Below are 19,184 nucleotides of genomic sequence, written 5' to 3' on the forward strand. Positions count from 1 at the left end.
CTCTTTCAATTAGTCTCTACCTTCTTACTGCATGTACTCACAAGTCTCCTTATAATACAACAGTGCACTTCTATTAGGAAAAAGTCAGCACAGTGGAGGAAGACTAGTGAGGAGTAGAAGCAGTATATTCATTCCTCTGAGGGGAGAGTTTTGTAGATTGCTTTAGAAAGATGCTAGGCTTTCACTGTAGACCTCTGTAGATATGAGGATTTGTTAAGTCCTTGACCCAAATTTTACTGTATAGAGTTATTCTTAGTTGTTTAGTCAATGGTAAATAGTTCATTTTGACTGTGAATTTGTTTTTTCTAAACTAGTCTATTTGTTAACCTTATATAATTCTGAATTATTGAAATCTTCAGGTGTTGAACTCTCAAAGTAGGTGGGGGGTGGTGGAGACCAGAAGATATGTTATGAACAAACTTCTCATCAAAACAATTGTCTATTTCTAGAATTTGATGGAATTCAAGAAGGTAGAAAAGAAAGAAATAACTATAACATGTGAGAAGATTGGTGCAGGAAAGGGGAGGTGATGAAAGCAAAATAATCTAGAGAAAAACATCATATCCACATGGAGAGATATTTTATAAAACAACTTTCAATGTCCTGAGAGACAAAAAAAAATTATGAAGAACTATTGCAGATTAAAGGGATATGACAACTATGTGGGATATACGAACTGGGATGGATCTTTAACTAGGAAATAAAAGAAAATATTGGGATAATTGACAATTGCTATGGACTATAAATATTGTACCAATGGTCCCTGAATGGGACCATTGTATTGTGATTATGTAGAATAATTTCCTTGTTCTTAGGAAACAAAGAAAGAGCATTTAAGGAAAAGGGATCTTGAAGTCTACAATTTATCATCAAATAGTTCAGAAAAAAAAGAGGTGAAAAACCCAGTATCACAAAATGTTAATAAATGTTAAATATAGATGGAGTTTAATGGTATATGGAAATATTTACAATATTCTTACAACTTTTCCATTTATTTTAAATTACTATAAATTCAAAAGTGATACAAATAATAAGATAATGATTCAGAGAAACTAGACCTAAAGCTTCACACTAGCTACATTTTTTCTACAACAAATTACTAGCATAGTCTGATGCTACATCTAATCATATATTTTAGCTATAGAAATAAATATGCCAGGATCCGTGTCTAAATTTTCCATGTCTAAACTTTACATTAAATGTCTCACATTAATTTATTTACATATGTAATTATTACTTAATATGTTAAAGATTTTTTCACATTAAAGTTGTCAGTACAGTAAATTCCTGTCTTTCCTGAAGCATTGAGAGTAAATTACCAACCTGGTACCCCATAACTGCAGAATACCTTAGTGTGCATTTCCTACAAACAAGAATATTCTCTTCCATAACCACAATATATCCTGCAAATGAGAAGATAATGTTGGTGCATAATACCAATCTAATCTTCAAACCCCAATAATGCCCTTTATAGCAAAGAGCTCCAACTCAGAACCATATATATGTTAGATTTAATTGTTAGTCTCTTCATTCTCCTGCATGCTGAAACTCTCCCTCAGAGTCCTAACTTACATGATCTTGACACTGAAAAGATTATAAATCAGTTACTTTGTACAGTGTCTCTCAGTAATGAATGCAGAAACATTGGTTTTAATAAGAAAAATAATTGCATACAAGCTTGCATTAGGAAGCAAGGAAAATTCCCAAGAAACAACCAAATAAAAGCAATGAGAAAAATGAAAAAAACTTGTAGAAAAGACCCAAAACTTGTAGAAAGAAGGCAATAATAAAGAGTTATTTTGGGCCTCCCCGATGGTGCAGCGGTTGAGCGCTGGGTTGGGAAGCTGCCTGCAGCCTCTGCAGAGCCAGTTCGATCCCCGGGCACTTCGTCAGTCTGCCTGCTCTGCTCTCCACTCTGGCTCTGGTGAATTCTCTCACCCTCCTGTGCTTCTGACTGTACCCAGTGCTTGTATAAATAAATAAATAAATCTTTTAAAAAAAGTTATTTTGAGATATAAATGAAATAGATATCAAAAAGGCTATAGAAAAGATGAATGAAACTAAAAGATGATTCTTCTAAAAGATAAAAAAATATATATATATATAACTCATTTTTGCACCAGGGACCTTTCTTTGCTGGAGACTGTGTGAACCCAGCAGAAGGCTCACCGAGGAGACAGAGGTAAGCTGGGAGGCTTGCCCATGCCCGGCGCCTTCTAGCCTGCAGTCCCAGCCCAGAGGGGAGCAGCACCCACTACTGGGGCAGACCGGGCGTGCAGGGGAGCGCGTTCCTTCATCGCCATTTTGCACCAGGGACCTTTCTTTGCTGGAGACTGTGTGAACCCAGCAGAAGGCTCACCAAGGAGACAGAGGTAAGCTGGGAGGCTTGCCCATGCCGGGCGCCTTCTAGCCTGCAGTCCCAGCCCAGAGGGGAGCAGCACCCACCACTGGGGCAGACCGGGCGTGCAGGGGAGCGCGTTCCTTCATCGCCATTTTGCACCAGGGACCTTTCTTTGTTGGAGACTGTGTGAACCCAGCAGAAGGCTCACCAAGGAGACAGAGGTAAGCTGGGAGGCTTGCCCATGCCGGGCGCCTTCTAGCCTGCAGTCCCAGCCCAGAGGGGAGCAGCACCCACCACTGGGGCAGACCGGGCGTGCAGGGGAGCACGTTCCCGCATCGCCATTTTGCACCAGGGACCTTTCTTTCCTGGAGACTTGTGAACCCAGCAGAAGTTCCCCAGAGGAGCCAGTGGTGAGCTGGGAAGGTCGCCCAAGATGCCGGCCAGTACCAGCAACACAGTGTCACAAGGAATACGGCAAATTAGAAAACAGGCAGTAGGGAGTAGAAAAACCACATGCAACCCAGCAACTCCTCAGCAAAAAAGCACACCACAAAAAGAAAACCATCTACCAGATTGCAACGACAGTAACTTGGAAGAACTTCTGAGCCTTCCAGATAGAGAATTTAAAATTGCTGTGATTAAAAAACTGACAGAAGTCATAAAGGAAAACAATGATAAGGGGAAAATAATTAATGACCAGAAGAATGAAATTGAGTGCCTAAAGAGGGAAGTAAAAGAAATTCAGGAGATCAAAGAATTAATGGAGACGCTAAATAACTCTGGGAAAAGCAATGAAAGCAGAATAGATGAAATGGAAGAACGAATAAGTACTCTTGAAGACACAGAAATAAAAAGAACTAAAACAGAAAAGGAAGGAGAAGTACGAAGGAAAAAGACCGAAGAAAGACTTCGGGAACTATCTGACTCCATGAGGAAAGGAAATATAAGAGTTATAGGAATCCCAGAAGGAGAGGAGAGAGATGTAGGAACAGAGAAAATATTCATGGATATAATTGAAGAGAACTTCCCAAACGCGAAGAAGGATCTGAAAATTGATATACAAGAAGCAAGAAGAACACCAAACTTCCACGACGAAAGGAAAAATACAGCAAGACACATAATAGTAAAGCTCCCAAGAATCCAAGACAAGGAAAAAATAATGAAACTAACAAGAGGGAAGAAACAGATAACATTCAAAGGGAAACCAATCAGACTGACATCAGACTTCTCTGAAGAAACACTACGGGCAAGGAGAGAGTGGAGGGACATAGTCAACAGACTCCAAGAAAACAGATGCCAAGCAAGAATACTCTATCCCGCAAAGCTCTCCTTCCTCTTTGAAGAAAGAATAAGGACCTTCCCAGACAAACAGAAACTCTGGAATTTTATTACGACTAAACCCCCACTCCAAAAAATACTACAAGGAGTCCTAAAGCCAGAACCTCAGAGGGACGAATAACAACAAAAGAAGGCCAAAGAAAGTTATTAAAAGAATAAATAAATAAAATCAAAGGAAAGACAAACACAATGGCAAATACAGATGCTAACATATCAATACTAACTCTAAATGTAAATGGACTAAACTCTTCAATAAAAAGACACAGAGTTGCAGGCTGGATTAAGAAACAAAACCCAACCTTTTGCTGTCTCCAGGAAACACATTTAGCTGCAAAAGATAAAAATAGACTCAAAGTTAAAGGATGGAAAACAATTCTACAAGCAAATGGACCAAAAAAGAAGGCAGGAACAGCTATACTCATATCAGATAAAACAGATTTCAAACTTAAAAAGATAAAAAGAGACCCCAGTGGTCATTACATTATGATCAAGGGGACAATACTTCAAGAAGAAATAACACTCATTAACATATATTCACCAAACGAAGGAGCACCAAAATATATCAGACAACTATTGGCATCTCTGAAAACAGACATCAGAGAAAACACATACGTAGTGGGAGACTTCAACACACCACTATCAACAATGGTTAGATCAACAAGACAAAAAATAAGTAAAGACACTAAAGCTCTAAATAAGGATCTAGAGTGCTTGGGCTTAACAGACATATATAGAACACTAAACCCCAAAAAATCTGAGTATACATTTTTCTCAAGCGCACATGGATCATTCTCTAGGATCGATCATATACTGGGGCACAAGACAAACATCAACAGATACACCAAGATTGAAATCATACCAACCATCTTTTCTGACCATGAAGGCATCAAACTAGAAATAAACCATAAAAAGAAGGCAAGTTACTCTCCTACCTCGTGGAGATTGAAACCCACACTACTGGAAGTCCACTGGACTAACGAGGAGATAAAAGAAGAAATTAAAAAATTCTTTGAATTAAATGACAAGGAGGACACCAATTTCCTAAATGTATGGGATGCAGCAAAAGCAGTAATAAGAGGAAAATATATAGCAATAGATGCTCACATCAAGAAACAAGAAAGAACTCAAAGAAACAACCTAATCTCGAAGCTCAAAGATCTAGAAAAAGAACAACAAAAAAACCCCAAAACCAGTAGAAGAAAAGAAATAATAAAAACCAAAGCAGAAATAAATGAAATCGAAACTAAAAAAACAATCCAAAAGATCAATGAAACCAAGAGCTGGTTCTTCGAAAAAATAAATAAAATAGATAAACCCCTAGCCAGGCTCACAAGGGCAAAAAGAGAGAAAGCACAAATAAATAGGATAATAAATGAAAGAGGAGAAATCACAACGGACACAGCAGAAATCAAAAGAATAATTAATAACTACTATGAACAGTTATATGGAAACAATTTCAACAATCTAGAGGAGATGGACAAATTCCTACAACTCTACAATCACCCAAAGCTAGATAAAGAAGAAATAGAACACCTAAACAGACCAATTACAATTAGCGAAATTGAAATGGTAATCAAAAACCTCCCCAAAAACAAAAGCCCAGGACCTGATGGATTTACAAATGAATTCTACCAAACATTCAGAGACGAATTGGTGCCTATCCTTCACAAACTCTTCCAAAAAATTGAGAAGGAAGGTATAATACCTAACACGTTCTATGAAGCCAACATTACACTAATACCAAAACCGAACAAGGACAACACAAAAAAAGAAAACTATAGGCCAATCTCCCTTATGAACACTGATGCAAAAATCCTCAATAAAATTTTAGCTATCAGAATCCAACAGTGTATCCATAAGGTAATTCACCACGACCAAGTAGGATTCATTCCAGGGACACAAGGATGGTTCAACATCCGAAAATCAATCAACGTTATCCAACACATCAACAAAAAGAAATATAAAAACCATATGATAATATCAATAGATGCCGAGAAAGCTTTCAACAAAGTGCAACACCCATTCATGATAAAAGCCCTTGAAATTCTTGGGATACAAGGAACATACCTCAACATCATAAAGGCCATATACCAAGCCAACAGCCAGTATCATTCTCAATGGTGAAAAGCTGAAAGCATTTCCATTAAGATCTGGAACAAGACAAGGATGTCCACTCTCACCACTGCTTTTCAATATAATACTGGAAGTCCTAGCCAGAGCAATAAGACAAGAGAAAGACATACAAGGAATCCAAATAGGAAAAGAAGAAGTCAAACTATCACTATTTGCAGATGATATGATAATATACATAGAGAACCCCAAAAACTCCACAGAAAAACTAATTCAACTCATCAATCAGTTCAGCAAAGTGGCAGGATACAAAATCAACGTGCAAAAGTCAGAAGCCTTCCTATACACTAACAATAAATCTGAAGAAAAAGAAATGAAAAAAACCATCCCCTTTATTATCAAAACAAAAAAAAATCAAATACTTGGTAATAAATCTAACAAAAGAGGTAAAGGACCTTTACAAAGAAAACTATAAAACACTGTTAAAAGAAATAGAAGATACAAAGAAATGGAAAGACATCCCTGCTCATGGATTGGAAGAATAAACATTATTAAAATGGCCATCCTACCAAAAGCAATATACCGATTCAATGCTATTCCAATAAAAATTTCAATGTTATTCTTCAAAGAAATAGAACAATTATTGATGAAATTCATATGGAATCACCAAAAACCCCGAATAGCCAAAGCTCTCCTGAAAAAAAAAGAAGGGAATGGAGGCATCACACTCCCAGATTTCAGGCTATACTACAAAGCCATAATCATCAAAACTGCATGGTATTGGAACAAGAACAGACACACAGACCAATGGAATTGAATAGAAAATCCAGAAATAAACCCACAGATTTATGGTTAACTAATATTTGACAAAGGAGCAAAGAATATGCATTGGAGCAAAGAAAGTCTGTTCAATAAATGGTGCTGGGAAAACTGGGTCACTACATGCAAAAGAATGAAGCTTGACTACTACCTCACACCATACACAAAAACCAACTCAAAATGGATTAAAGAACTAGACATAAAACCTGAAACCATAAAATACATAGAAGGAAATATAGGCGAAACACTACGTGATTTGCACATCAAAGACATCTTTACAGACACATCGCCCAAAGCAGTGATAGTGAAGGCAAAGATCAACAGCTGGGACTACATCAAATTAAAGAGCTTCTGCACAGCAAAAGAGACAATAACAAAAACAAAGAGAAACCCCACCAACTGGGAGAACATTTTTGCACACAACACTAATGATAAAGGATTGATCACAAAAATCTGCAAAGAGCTGATGAGACTCAACAACAGCAAAGAAAATAATCCAGTCAAAAAATGGGCAGAAGAGCTAAAAAGAAACTTCTCTGAAGAGGAAATGCAAATGGCCAACAGGCATATGAAAAAATGTTCAACATCACTTGTAATCAGGGAAATGCAAATCAAAACTACCATGAGATACCATCTCACACCAGTGAGAATGGCACATATTAAAAAGAACTAGCAACAACAAATGTTGGTGAGGGTGTGGAGAAAAAGGAACTCTTCTGCACTGTTGGTGGGAGTGCAAACTGGTCCAACCACTATGGAGAGCTGTGTGGAGATTTTTGGACCTACTAAACATAGAGCTTCCATATGATCCAGCAATTCCACTCCTAGGTATTTACCCAAAGGACACAGAAACATCAATTCCAAAGAACACCTGCACCCCTATGTTTATAGCAGCACTATTTACAATAGCTAAGCTTTGGAAACAGCCCAAATGCCCAAAAGTAGATGACTGGATCAAGAAGATGTGGTACATATATACCATGGAATATTACTCAGCATTCAAAAAAGATAAACACATGCAATTTGCAGCAACATGGATGGCGCTGGAAGGGATCATGCTCAGCGAAATAAGCCAGAAAGAAAAAGAAAAATACTGGATGGTCTCACTTGTAGCAGGAATCTAGAAAACTTAAATAAGGGACCAGGAAAAAGATTAACTATAAGAAAGTGAAAATCAAAATCAACAAAAATCTATGAACCAGAGACACTTTTGGGGGGGTGGGTGGAGGGAGGGGAGGGATTGGGGTCAAAATGGGGGGGTTGTAATTGTATGGGGAATATAAAAATAAAATTTATTATTAAAAAAAAGAAATAAAAAAATAAAATAAAATAAAACTGAGATACTAAAAAAATACATAGTTTTATATAAGTAGTTTGTAAAATAAATGATATATGATGTGAAAAAAATAAAATAAATAATTTTAATATGCCTAAATATAAAAATATATATATATAACTCTAGCTAGGCTAACAAAGAGAAAGCATTACTAATTAGAAATGAAAGAGGAGAAATGACCACAAATGGCACAAAAACATAAAGGATCATAAGAGATTACTATGAACAACTATACCTTGTATTTTATAACCTTGAAGAAATGGACAAATTTTTAGATCATTACATTTTGCCAAAATTAAACCAGCAAGAAAGAAAAGCTAAACTGATCACAACCACAGAAATGGAAATAGCCATAAAAAATCTCCCCCAAAACAAAAGTGAAACATTAACCTAATACAGAAATCAGATAAAGACAGAACAAGAAAATTATAGCCCAATATCCCTGATGAATATCAGTGTAAAAATCTTCAACAAAATACTGCCAAATTGAATTCAACATTGGGATTTATTTCAAGGATGCAAAGATAGATTAACATATATAAATCAATGTAATAATACATCTTATCAACAAAAGAAAAGATAGAACGCCTATGATAATATCAAGATGCAGAGAAAGTTTTTGATATGATTCAGCACCCATTTATGAGAAAAACTCCACACAAGATGGGACTAGAAGGAAACTAACTCAATATAATAAAAGCCGTGTATTAAAAACTTGCATCTACTATAATATTTATAGTGAAACATGGAAAATAAAGTGAGAGTTCTGAGGGAGGGAGAAAGGGACAATAGAATAGAAGGGTTGAAGGGAGGATGAAAAGGCCCAATTATAGGACTTGAAACAATGTTTAACATATACAGGACTCCTAATATGTGTGGGTTATTTTGATCATCATTCAAGTTATTCCTGTTTAGCGAGTTCAATTTAGAAGTCTCAGCCATCTAGTCTCATACCAACAGAGGAAGTAGAGAAAGAGGTAAGTAAGCATTAGCTAAAAATGCCTTTAGAATATGTTCAAAATTTTTTAAAAAAGTAAAATTTAGCTTGCAAAAGGCATCACACATGTCTGTATTGATTGGTTTATTATGGAAGCTTAGTTATTAGACGTGGCATCTTACTGTACCAGCAGCACTGTGATGGGACAGGAATCAATAGTTTGTTTCTAGTCTTATCTACTAATTATCTATTAACCTTGATGATGTCATTTGAATTTTTTGAGGAATTTTGTATGCAATACAAATACAAATAATGCAATACATGCAATACAAATAATGGCTACGCAATGCAAATATGCAATACAAATAATGACTACCAGATCTGTGCCCTGAGAGTACTCTAAGATTGATGAGATCATAGTGTGCTTTAAAAGCAGACCTGTCCTTTCTAGCCCGCTGCTCCCCTCAGCAGTGTATTTCAGTCAGTCTGCCTGTTCTGCTCCCCACTCTTTCTTTGGTGAATCCTCTCACCCCCACACCTCTGGCCTGTACCCCAGTTCTTATGTGCACAGATAAATAAATCTTTAAAAAATAAATAAAATGTAAGTAATAAGGAAAATAGAAATGTATATTTTAAAAAATGTCCTTCAATTTAGGATTCTATGTTGTTGCTGGTAATTAGATTCAGGTTACGCATTTTGAGTAGGAACACATAACAGCCCTGATAAGATGCTGTGGTCTTCTTGTTGAACACACTTGTTGGCATATTATTTCAGTTCGTCCTGTTCCTGGTGGTGTTTACTTTGATCACTTGACCAAGGTGTTTACTAGCAGACTTCTCCAATGTAGAGTTACTCTTTTTGTCTTTGTAGTTAATTTTATGAAGAGTTATTTTGAGAGTAAATACCCTCCAATTCCTCACCAAACTTATATTTTACTAATTCTTTTATTTATTTATATCAGTATTGGCTCATCATTTTCTATTTTATTCAGTAGGTTATACTCTACTGGCACCATTAGTTACTTTAAAGCACAAATTGTCCCTGACATGGCCAATGAGAGTTCCTTCAAGCCGATCCTATGTCCTTTTGACACATCCCCATCATTCTTTGAGCTCTTTCTTAGTTTCTGACACACACAAAAGTTTCTGTCTCATTTTGTTCTTTCCTTGCTCAGTTCTGGAATCAGCCAGTTCTCCAGGAACCTAGTTGCTTTTTGTGGAGAATGGCATGGAGAACACAGAGTTGACTCTGGCCACTGTATCACTCACTCTTATGGGGCATTAGAGGGTCACTGCACCAAGACCCTCAATGGACAGAACCATGCATTCTGTGTGCACAGTAAAGTCTATTTAGAGTTCTATGTTGCCTTTCTACATAGTGAAAATCCATGTATGACACTACCAATTCCAACCGAACATCACTGAGTTCATTCAATATCTCTCCAACAGTGAGAAATTGATCTCCCATTACCCTTAGTATGCCTGCTCACTTGATCAGTTCCCCAGTGTATACACATTCTCTGGTTGTTGCCACTGCCCACTCCCCCACATGGAGGTAGTCTTCACCACGCTCAGAGTACAACACTGCCTGAGGTTTGACAACCACCTCTCCCACTTCCATGGAGGCCTCCTGTTTCACTGAGGGTCCTAATCCCCCCGACTGCTGCCCTGCTGTGCCAACATCTTGGACCAGATTGCCATGTGGGTGCATAGGAGGCTTCCCTACACCAACAAGCAGTTCTTAGACACCAACACAATATCCAGGAATTTAACTTAATTCAGCTGAATTCTGTTTACAGAGACAGACACTTCTCACTTCTGTCAATTCTGTCTACTGGAGAGATCATCAGAGTGTACAGGTAAAGGGCTTAGTCACCTTCTGACCACCTTCTCCACGTAGTAGTCACAAAGCCAGGCACTTACCTATGCTTCTAACTAACCAGCTCTCCCCTCCTCTCTTAATCCCTTTGCCCCTTACATAAAACTCTAAATGGAAGGAAAAAGTAAATGAATTTAGCTGTTCCTTTTTTGTGACAAAGAGCTTGCCTGAAAAGCCTTTGCTTTGCTTCATTTAAACTAAACCGTAGTTTAAATGTCAGGAACTGAATATTTGTCATTTTGTTGTTATTGTGAGTTTTGTCTTGTGTTCCTTATATAGAAACCCTAATCTTGAGTGTCCAAGGACCACGACCATATATGGGAAACATCAGAAATAAAACAAGCACAAAAGTCATCATCAAATTATTCCCCTATTACATTTATGCTAACCCAATCCTCATAGGAATTAGTTGGTAAAATAATATAACTTTTGATGTTCTTCTCTAAATCAGGAAACTAAGTTTTACCCAAACAGATTTCAAACTGTATCTGACACACTCCCAAGCCCACCTTCCTTCCGGCGCACCTTGCGGCCTCTGTCAAGCAGAGATTGAGGTCCCCATGGTCACCTCCTCCGGTTTAGTTTACTTGTGAGAACAGATCACAGATCCCAGGAAACCCATTTTTCACTAGATTGCTGATTTATTACAAGAGGATATTACTCAGGACAGACAGATGGAAGAAATACATATAGCAAGATATGGAAAAGGCCATGGAGCTGCCATGTCCTCTTCAGGAAGGCCACTGTCCCAGCCCACCCCATGTTAACCGACTTAGAATCTCTCTCAGGCCTTCCTCTTAGGTTTTTTAAGGAAGCTTCATTCCTTAGGTCTGATTAATAAAATCAAGAGCTGTTGGCAACTGCACTCAATCTTCAGTTCCTCCTCCTTCCCAGGGTCAGGGTGTGAAATAGGAAGTTCCAACCTTCTATTCACAAGGCTGGTTTTCCTGGCAGCCAGTGCACAAGTGTGGGTGTTTCTAAAAGCCCTTTCATTAACACAACAAAACCTTTATCGCTCTCAATACTGAGCCAGGAACTGTGAATGAAAACTAAATATCTATGAAAAATGTGGCTTGGTCATCTGGATGACAAAAAATATATATTTTTCTTTTCTTTTTTTTATATAGGATTTCTATTTTTTTTTATCATATTCTCCATACCGGCTCCCATAATTACTGCACCAATTTACATTCCCACCAACACTGTACAAGTGTTCCCTTCTCTTCAAAGTCTCTCCATTACTTGTTGTTTCTTGTCTTATGGAGAATAGCCATTCTCACAGGTATTGTGATATCTCAATTTGTTTTCATTGAATAATAAAAGATGATGAACATCTTTATGTGTTTCTATTGGTCGTCTGTATTTCTTTTAAGAAAAGCATCTATTCAGATCCTCTGCCATTTTTAATTGTTTTTTATTTATTTATTTATTTTTTAATTCTTTACATCATTGTTCATTTTTCAACAATGTTTGATTCCCCCCACCCCCTCAGGTGTAGAATTTCCTTTACCAATGCACCCGTGCACCATCACCACAGTTCCCTGTGCTCCTCCCTGCCTCCCTCTGATCCCTCTCCCTCCTCCTCCCCTGCAGGATGTCTCTGGTTTATAATTGTCTGTTTTTGCTTTATTGTGTTTTGAATGGCAAAAATATATACATTTTTCTTATAAACCAGAGTAATACAACCTCCTGTCCAGTCTGGACTCCTTCCATCCTACTCAGGTGCTAACACTCCCTGCAAAGATAGCACAGCCACACGCAGGGAGGTCCTCCTCACCCTGTCCAAGGGTGGAAGCTCATACTTCTAGCAGACTTCTTCACTTGTGACCATTCTTTATAAAGTCAAATGACAATAAGAAAAAAATAATATTACACAGAGAGTAAACTTGCAACTTAAAAAAAAAATAAACCAAAACATTGTGTTTATAAGCTTAAATGAAGCAGGCTTGAAATGACCTATTTAACAAGGTAATAACCCAGTAAGCTTTAAATCCTCTGAACTCATACCATATGACATTCATCCGGGAAGTGGAGACTTGGTAGACAGCATGGCAGACAAATCAAAAAAGCAGAGCGATTCTTCCTCTCTTCACAAAATTAGGGAATGATTTCTGAGCTTCCCAGATGATATCCAGAATTCTAAATGTGCTGCAAAGTCTGCTCCATTTTAACAAAGTCATCTATTGATCCTGTTTTATTTTTAACATGTAATCAGATGTACCAGTCTTTTCTACTACTAAATGACATATTTCTACTGGGAGGCCCAGGATTTACTTGAATGATTGGGCACCAAGATTGCCTGCCACAATGGTGTTAGCTCATGATTAGACTAGACATGAATCACTTTTGTCTTTGTTCTGTCCCCTGACTGTTAGATGGAACGGATGATGCCATTTGTCTGATTCCTTGCTGACCTCCGCTCTTAGCTCTTGATCTATAGCTAAACTTTCAGCTTGTCAACAGAGGCTGCACGGTGCAGCATAGAAATCTGTCAGATACAGTTTGAAATCTGTTTGGGTAAAATTTAGTTTCCTGACCTAGGGAAGAACATTAAAAGTTATACCCATTTTGCTAAATAATTTCTGTGAGGATTGGGTTAGCATAAATGTAATAGGGGAATAATTTGATGATGACTTTTTCCTTGTTTTATTTCTGATGTTCCCCATATATAGCCGTGGTCCTTGGACACTCAAGATTAGGGTTTCTATAAAAAGAACACAAGAACAAAACTCACAATAACAACAAAATGACAGATAATATTCAGTTTCTGATGTTTAAACTATGGTTTAGTTTAAATAAAGCAAAGCTAAGACCTTTTGGGTGAAGCTTTTGCCACACGAAAGGAATCATTAAATTCATTTACTTTTTCCTTTATTTACAGTTTTATGTAAGGGGCAAAGGGAGCAGGGATAGGGGCGGGGGGTGGGGGGAAATCTGCCCCTCTTTCCAGCCCAGAGACAATTGTATCAGGGAAACTGGTAGAGGAACAGAAAGTGAAACAGCCTGATAAATGCTCCCTGATCCTTTCCTCTGAACTTTGTTATCGAAGTTGACTGCTTGGGTTGTTGTTTTATTGCTTGTTGGGTCTCAGGGAACAGAACACCTTATAAGGGGTATAAGCAGTCACAGAACCAACCAACCAACCAACCAGTCCATCCAGATTAATTTGGGTTGCAACATGGTGGTAGAGAAATACCTTGAAGTATAACTTCCCAGGCTACTATTTCCCATGAGATATGGACATTGTGTTGGGGGTTAATGGGGCTCCCAGGATGAGGCAAAGTAACCCATGGCCAAGGCCAAGGATCTCTCTGGTCAGATGACCATGAAACAGAGCAAGAACTGATTGGTGCTACTTGGAAGCATTGCCCATAGGTTCACCAACCCAAACAGCAGGCTTGGTACCATTCAGTCAAGCAATATCACTCTCGAGCCCAGCAGATATTTCCAGCTCACAATCCAAATTTAGCATAAGACCAAAGAAACCCTTGTCTCCCAACCTTAGAGGTTGTATCACCAACCTTAACACCTTCTGAGCAACTACACCATCTTAGGGAGAAGGAAGAGAGAGGTAGTATCTGAAAGAGAACATTTTATCCAAATAAGATTTTTTTATATGAAAAAGACCATTTTATATGTTAGATTGGACTAAATTTAAATGCCATTAGGCATTTGTTTTTGTTGCATCTACCCATAGAGTAGGGAGAGGGAAGAACTAGATATTGTTATCTCTGATCACATCAAAGTTGTTGCAATGCACACCTTACTTATTCACCTGAAGCTTTCAGACCCAACTCAGTCCCAGTGATTTCTATTGGAATAAGCAGACAAGAAACTGAAACAGGGTCTGAACACAGCCAAGTCATATTCCAAGAATGTTTTTAACATCCCATCTGTTACGAGCTTCTTCTGCCAATAGAGAGAGTATACTGCTGTGGCCCAGGATAGGAGACCTGGGGAGAGCAGTGGGTTCCAATTCCTTCTTGGTTGCTCATAACCAATCAATAAGCCTCTTTCCCACTTTTATAGGCATGATGTTAAGAGTGTTGAATTTCATGGTAACGAGAGAAAGTATTAGGGACATTTTTGCATAAGCTAATCTAAGAAGACCCCAAACTCTGCTCATGATGAGTGAACAATATCAGTCATTTTATTTCCATGGTTTCCAGGAGATGACAACAAAGACAGACCTATATACAATATCTGAGTAGAGACTGACGTTTTATTTTATTTTTAAAAAAGATTTATTTATTTATGCATATAAGAACTGGGGTATAGGCCAGAGGTGTGGGGGGGTGAGAGGATTCACCAGAGACAGAATGGGGAACAGAACAGGCAGACTGACTGAAATACTCTGCTGAGGGAGCAGTGGGCAAGTCAGGAGAGGCCTGCTGCACCGTGTCGATAGCTCCCCGGTCAGCCAGGGAGCTCATACTCATGCTGCTGAGGCTGCAGACAGCTTCACAGTGCTGTCTTAACCCCTTGCACCACCAGGGAGCCTCAAGACTGACTTTTTAAACAGAGTCCTGTGCTCAACTGAACTCTTAGGACTTGAACCAAAGAAGAAAAAGAAAACAAATGCGAGGCCCAAATGTTTACTTTGTACACCTGGAATTGTATCATAAATTAACAGTGATTCAACTAGTGAAGCTCCCTTGACAAAACAATGCCTTTAAACATACTTGATGCACAATTTGTGTTTGATTTTAAGCAAAATGGATTAGAAGTACCTATGTTTTATTTACCAACAAAGTCAAATCACTCAGTAGAATGAACTGTGTTTCTGCCCAAGCTTTGTAGATCCTAAAGTCTATAGAAGAAAAAAAAAGCCTTAATTCTAAAGGCAAAATAGAACTTTTCCAACTGGCAGCGCTCTTCTTGGTTAATTAGATGGTATTAGGAAGGAAAAGGTTGGCCATGTTATCTAGAAGAAAGTATTATTAGATATGGCATTATATCCTAAAAACATTTAATACCCGGTGTTCTGGTCTCTAACACACCATCTGGAGCAGCTACTTGGGGAAAATTACAGCAAATTGATAGAAATATAAAAATTGCCTCACTTCATTTATTAACAAAGATAAATCTCTCTTGATGAAATATAGCACTTCAAGTATCATTTGTGAATCATGATTTGACCAACAACAAATATAGATAAGGAGTCCCAAGACTTGTGTCCCCCCTTAGAACCATCATCACATGGTACTACTAAGAGTCACATAACTTCTCAGAGACCCATTTTCCTTTTCGTAAATTCAAAATGACATTTTATTTATTTAATATATTTAACATGGAAAAGGTCACTTTTTCCCCCCAAACTATGTTTATTGAGGTAAAGTAGGCTTACATCTTTGTATTTGCTCTGGGGATTATAGGTTCAAACCTCTGCAAATGTATGCTTTAACACTCTGCCAACACCAGTACCTCAACAATCCTCTACTATGGTCTACTAGACCCCTACCCTCCTCCACTCCTACCCCACCACCCTCCCTCTCTGGTTGCCTCAGTTTTGCAGTAGATGTTTAGAGTTTATTTATATTGGTGTGGTTTTGACTGACACGTTGTTATATTTCTTTATATTCCATATATAAGTGAGACCATTCAGTGTTTTTTTTTTCTCCTTTTGACTTTTCTTAGCATTATCTTCTCCAGTTCCACTCATGTTGTCACAAATGGTAGGAGTGCATTCTTTTTTATAGCTGAGTAGTATTCTACTGTACATACATAGCACATTTTTCTGATCCACTCCTCTGTCCTTGGGCACTTAGTCTATTTCCATAATTTAGCTATTGTAAATAGGGCTGCAGTGAACATAGGAATATATTTATCCCTATGAATTAGTGTTTATATATTCTTCAGAAGCTCCCCTTTTATTGGATTTTTTTCCTTCCTAAAAATTGTAGATGGGCTATTTTTAAAGGAATGACATATATGTCTTATGATTGGTCAATAAACAAAAAGTAATCTACATGGAATGAATAGGAACCCCAACTTCCATTAGTACACTTCACTTCTTGTCTCCTAGTAATACTATTTAATTTAATTTTATTCATTTTGTGAATTAAAAAAATTGAAATAACATTGCATTATAACATTATGTAAGCTTCAGGTGGATATTGGTTTATAATGATGGACACAGAGATATAACTTCAATGAAACTTTGCCAAAAAGTTTTTTGTGCTAACGAATTTAAAACTAGCCGTCAATTCCTAAGTCTTATACTCCTTTATTTTCTGACTTAACCAAGGATGGAGTGTTCTGATTAACTGTTTTGTTTATAAATCCCTGATAAATAGACTTTCGTTACAATAACTTTGTTTCAAAAAGCTTCCCATGCTTTCTATGAATTAGGTTAGTATGAGAAGAAAGATTGAAATGAATATGAAACAGATCTCAAAAATAAACAAGCAGCAGTGAATACACCTGCTATTTACTTACTTTTTGCCAGATGCTACAAAAGACCTGGTATAAACTGAAGAAAAACTGCTGGCCTCTCTAAGACTATTTCAGTTTCATCTGGCACCCTGGGAAGTCAAAACCAGCAAAATCATTTTGTACCAACAAGAACAGCAATATGGTAACTTTATGGTAAACATTCTCTATTTTTTATTTGGCAGTATCTTTGGGTTTTCTTTAATGGGTGGATGGCAGTCGAGGGATGGAAATTTCTGGTGGCATGATTCATTTCTGGTTTTGCTAACAGAATTACCATTTTCTATTTAAGAAAAACATTCACCATGTTGAAGCCTAGAACTTGCTTAAAAAATTAACAGTTCTAACCTCAGACTCATAATTTGAATGCACAAAGTATTGCAACTATGTGTAATTATCTTTTGAAAGTCACTTCACTTATTAGTATATAAATAAGTTTTGAAATGTCCACTTGCTAAGTAAATAATAATGTGAGACCAAAGCATTTTACAAACCATTTCATTAAGACATAATTGACATACAAAAAACTATACCTATTTTATGTGTGAGTTTGGAGATAAATATATATGTGTGAAACTCTCGCCACAATCTTTTCCATCAACATAGCCATCACCTTCAAAGGGTTCTTCCCATCCTACTCACTTACTATTTGTGTGTGTGATAAGAACATTTAACACAACATCTACTCTCTTGGCAAAATGTAAGGATACAGGGCCTCCCCGGTGGTGCAGCGGTTGCGTGCTGGGTTGCGAAGCTGCCCACAGCCTCTGCTGCACAGGTTCGATCCCTGGTCGCTGGGCGAGGGTCCCACATGGTGCGCAGACCTCTCCTGCCGCCTGCTGCTCCCCTCAGCAGTGTACTTAGTCAGTCTGCCTGTTCTGATCCCCACTCTCTGGTGAATTCTCTCACCCTCCCACGCTTCTGACTGTGCCCAGTGCTTGTATAAATAAATAAATAAATCTTTTAAAAAAATGTAAGAATACAACATAGTATTAAGTATAGTCTCTATAGGTAACAGTAGATGTACAAGATTTTTTCATCTTATGTAATTGAAGCTTAGTGCCCTTTAACTAATACCTGTCTCTTCTCTCCCCCATACCTCTAGTAACCAGCATTCTATTCTCTGCTTCTATGAGTTGGGCTAATTTAGACTACTCATGTACATAAGACCAAAGTATCAATATCTTTTAAAGTTAGTGATCATGTCATGATAAATTGGAAAAAAATAAGATCTATAATAGACAAAGCACCATAAATCATGATGATTATAAATCCAATTTATTTTGGTACTCCTAAATTCTATGATTTAGGTGGATAATAAACAATGTACATTCTGTCCAAAATAACACTTTCTGATGGAAATGTGTTTTGTTTTTTTTTTAATGTGGCTGCACCTATTATCTGTACCCATCTGGAATGCTTGTGAAAGAAGGCTATGTAATTTTTTTGGCTTTTCTGTGTCATTTTAGGAACTGATCCCATTGTGCTATCCCTAGTATGGGATGGTAATTAAGCAGCTTCATGCTGGATTTCTGGATTCCGTAGTGCCATTGACCTGTGTGCCCTGACATTCCTGTTGGATTCCTTTATGTCAGACACATGCACAGTCCCTGGGTTCCCCCACCCTACCCACTTCTGGGTAACTCTTTCACTGCCCCTATGTTATAGATGTTATTTCATAACCAAAAGCACTCCATAGTTACACAGAGAGGCCTTCTTAAAGCATTGTGTACTATTTAGTGCAAAATGTGCTTTGATATTTTCAAAGATTAAATGTTCTTTTATCACTATCTGACTTCAGAGTCTTAAACCATTCCAAAAACCTCAAAAAGACCATTATTTTGTTTTAATATTCCTTTTCAGGTTATCTATAAGACCCTTTCACGTGATTCTACCCTTTGCACAGCTGGAATACTAAAGGTTTTGTTTGTTTTACTTAACTCCTCCCACATTTTTGGTTTTATTTATTTGTTAAAATTTTCTTCCCCTCCACAGTTTTGACTATTTATATCCTAAACACCCTTCTTCCAAG

The 19,184-nt window shown here is 37.5% G+C and overlaps 1 long non-coding RNA gene across 3 annotated transcripts in view; it reads left to right on the forward strand.

The window, feature by feature from the left end:
- LOC119257768 (uncharacterized) overlaps positions 1–19,184 on the forward strand; it is a 203,181-nt gene that overhangs the window by 154,864 nt on the left and 29,133 nt on the right. For all 3 annotated transcript variants that reach the window (XR_008553963.1, XR_008553962.1, XR_005128113.2), the window contains one exon: positions 17,169–17,308. This is a non-coding gene — a long non-coding RNA (uncharacterized LOC119257768). The remainder of the gene's footprint in view (positions 1–17,168; positions 17,309–19,184) is intronic.

Source organism: Talpa occidentalis, unplaced genomic scaffold (genome assembly GCF_014898055.3).
Source record: "Talpa occidentalis isolate TD23 unplaced genomic scaffold, MPIMG_talOcc4v2.1 talOcc4.4, whole genome shotgun sequence".
In the NCBI taxonomy this organism is placed as follows: Eukaryota; Metazoa; Chordata; class Mammalia; order Eulipotyphla; family Talpidae; genus Talpa; species Talpa occidentalis.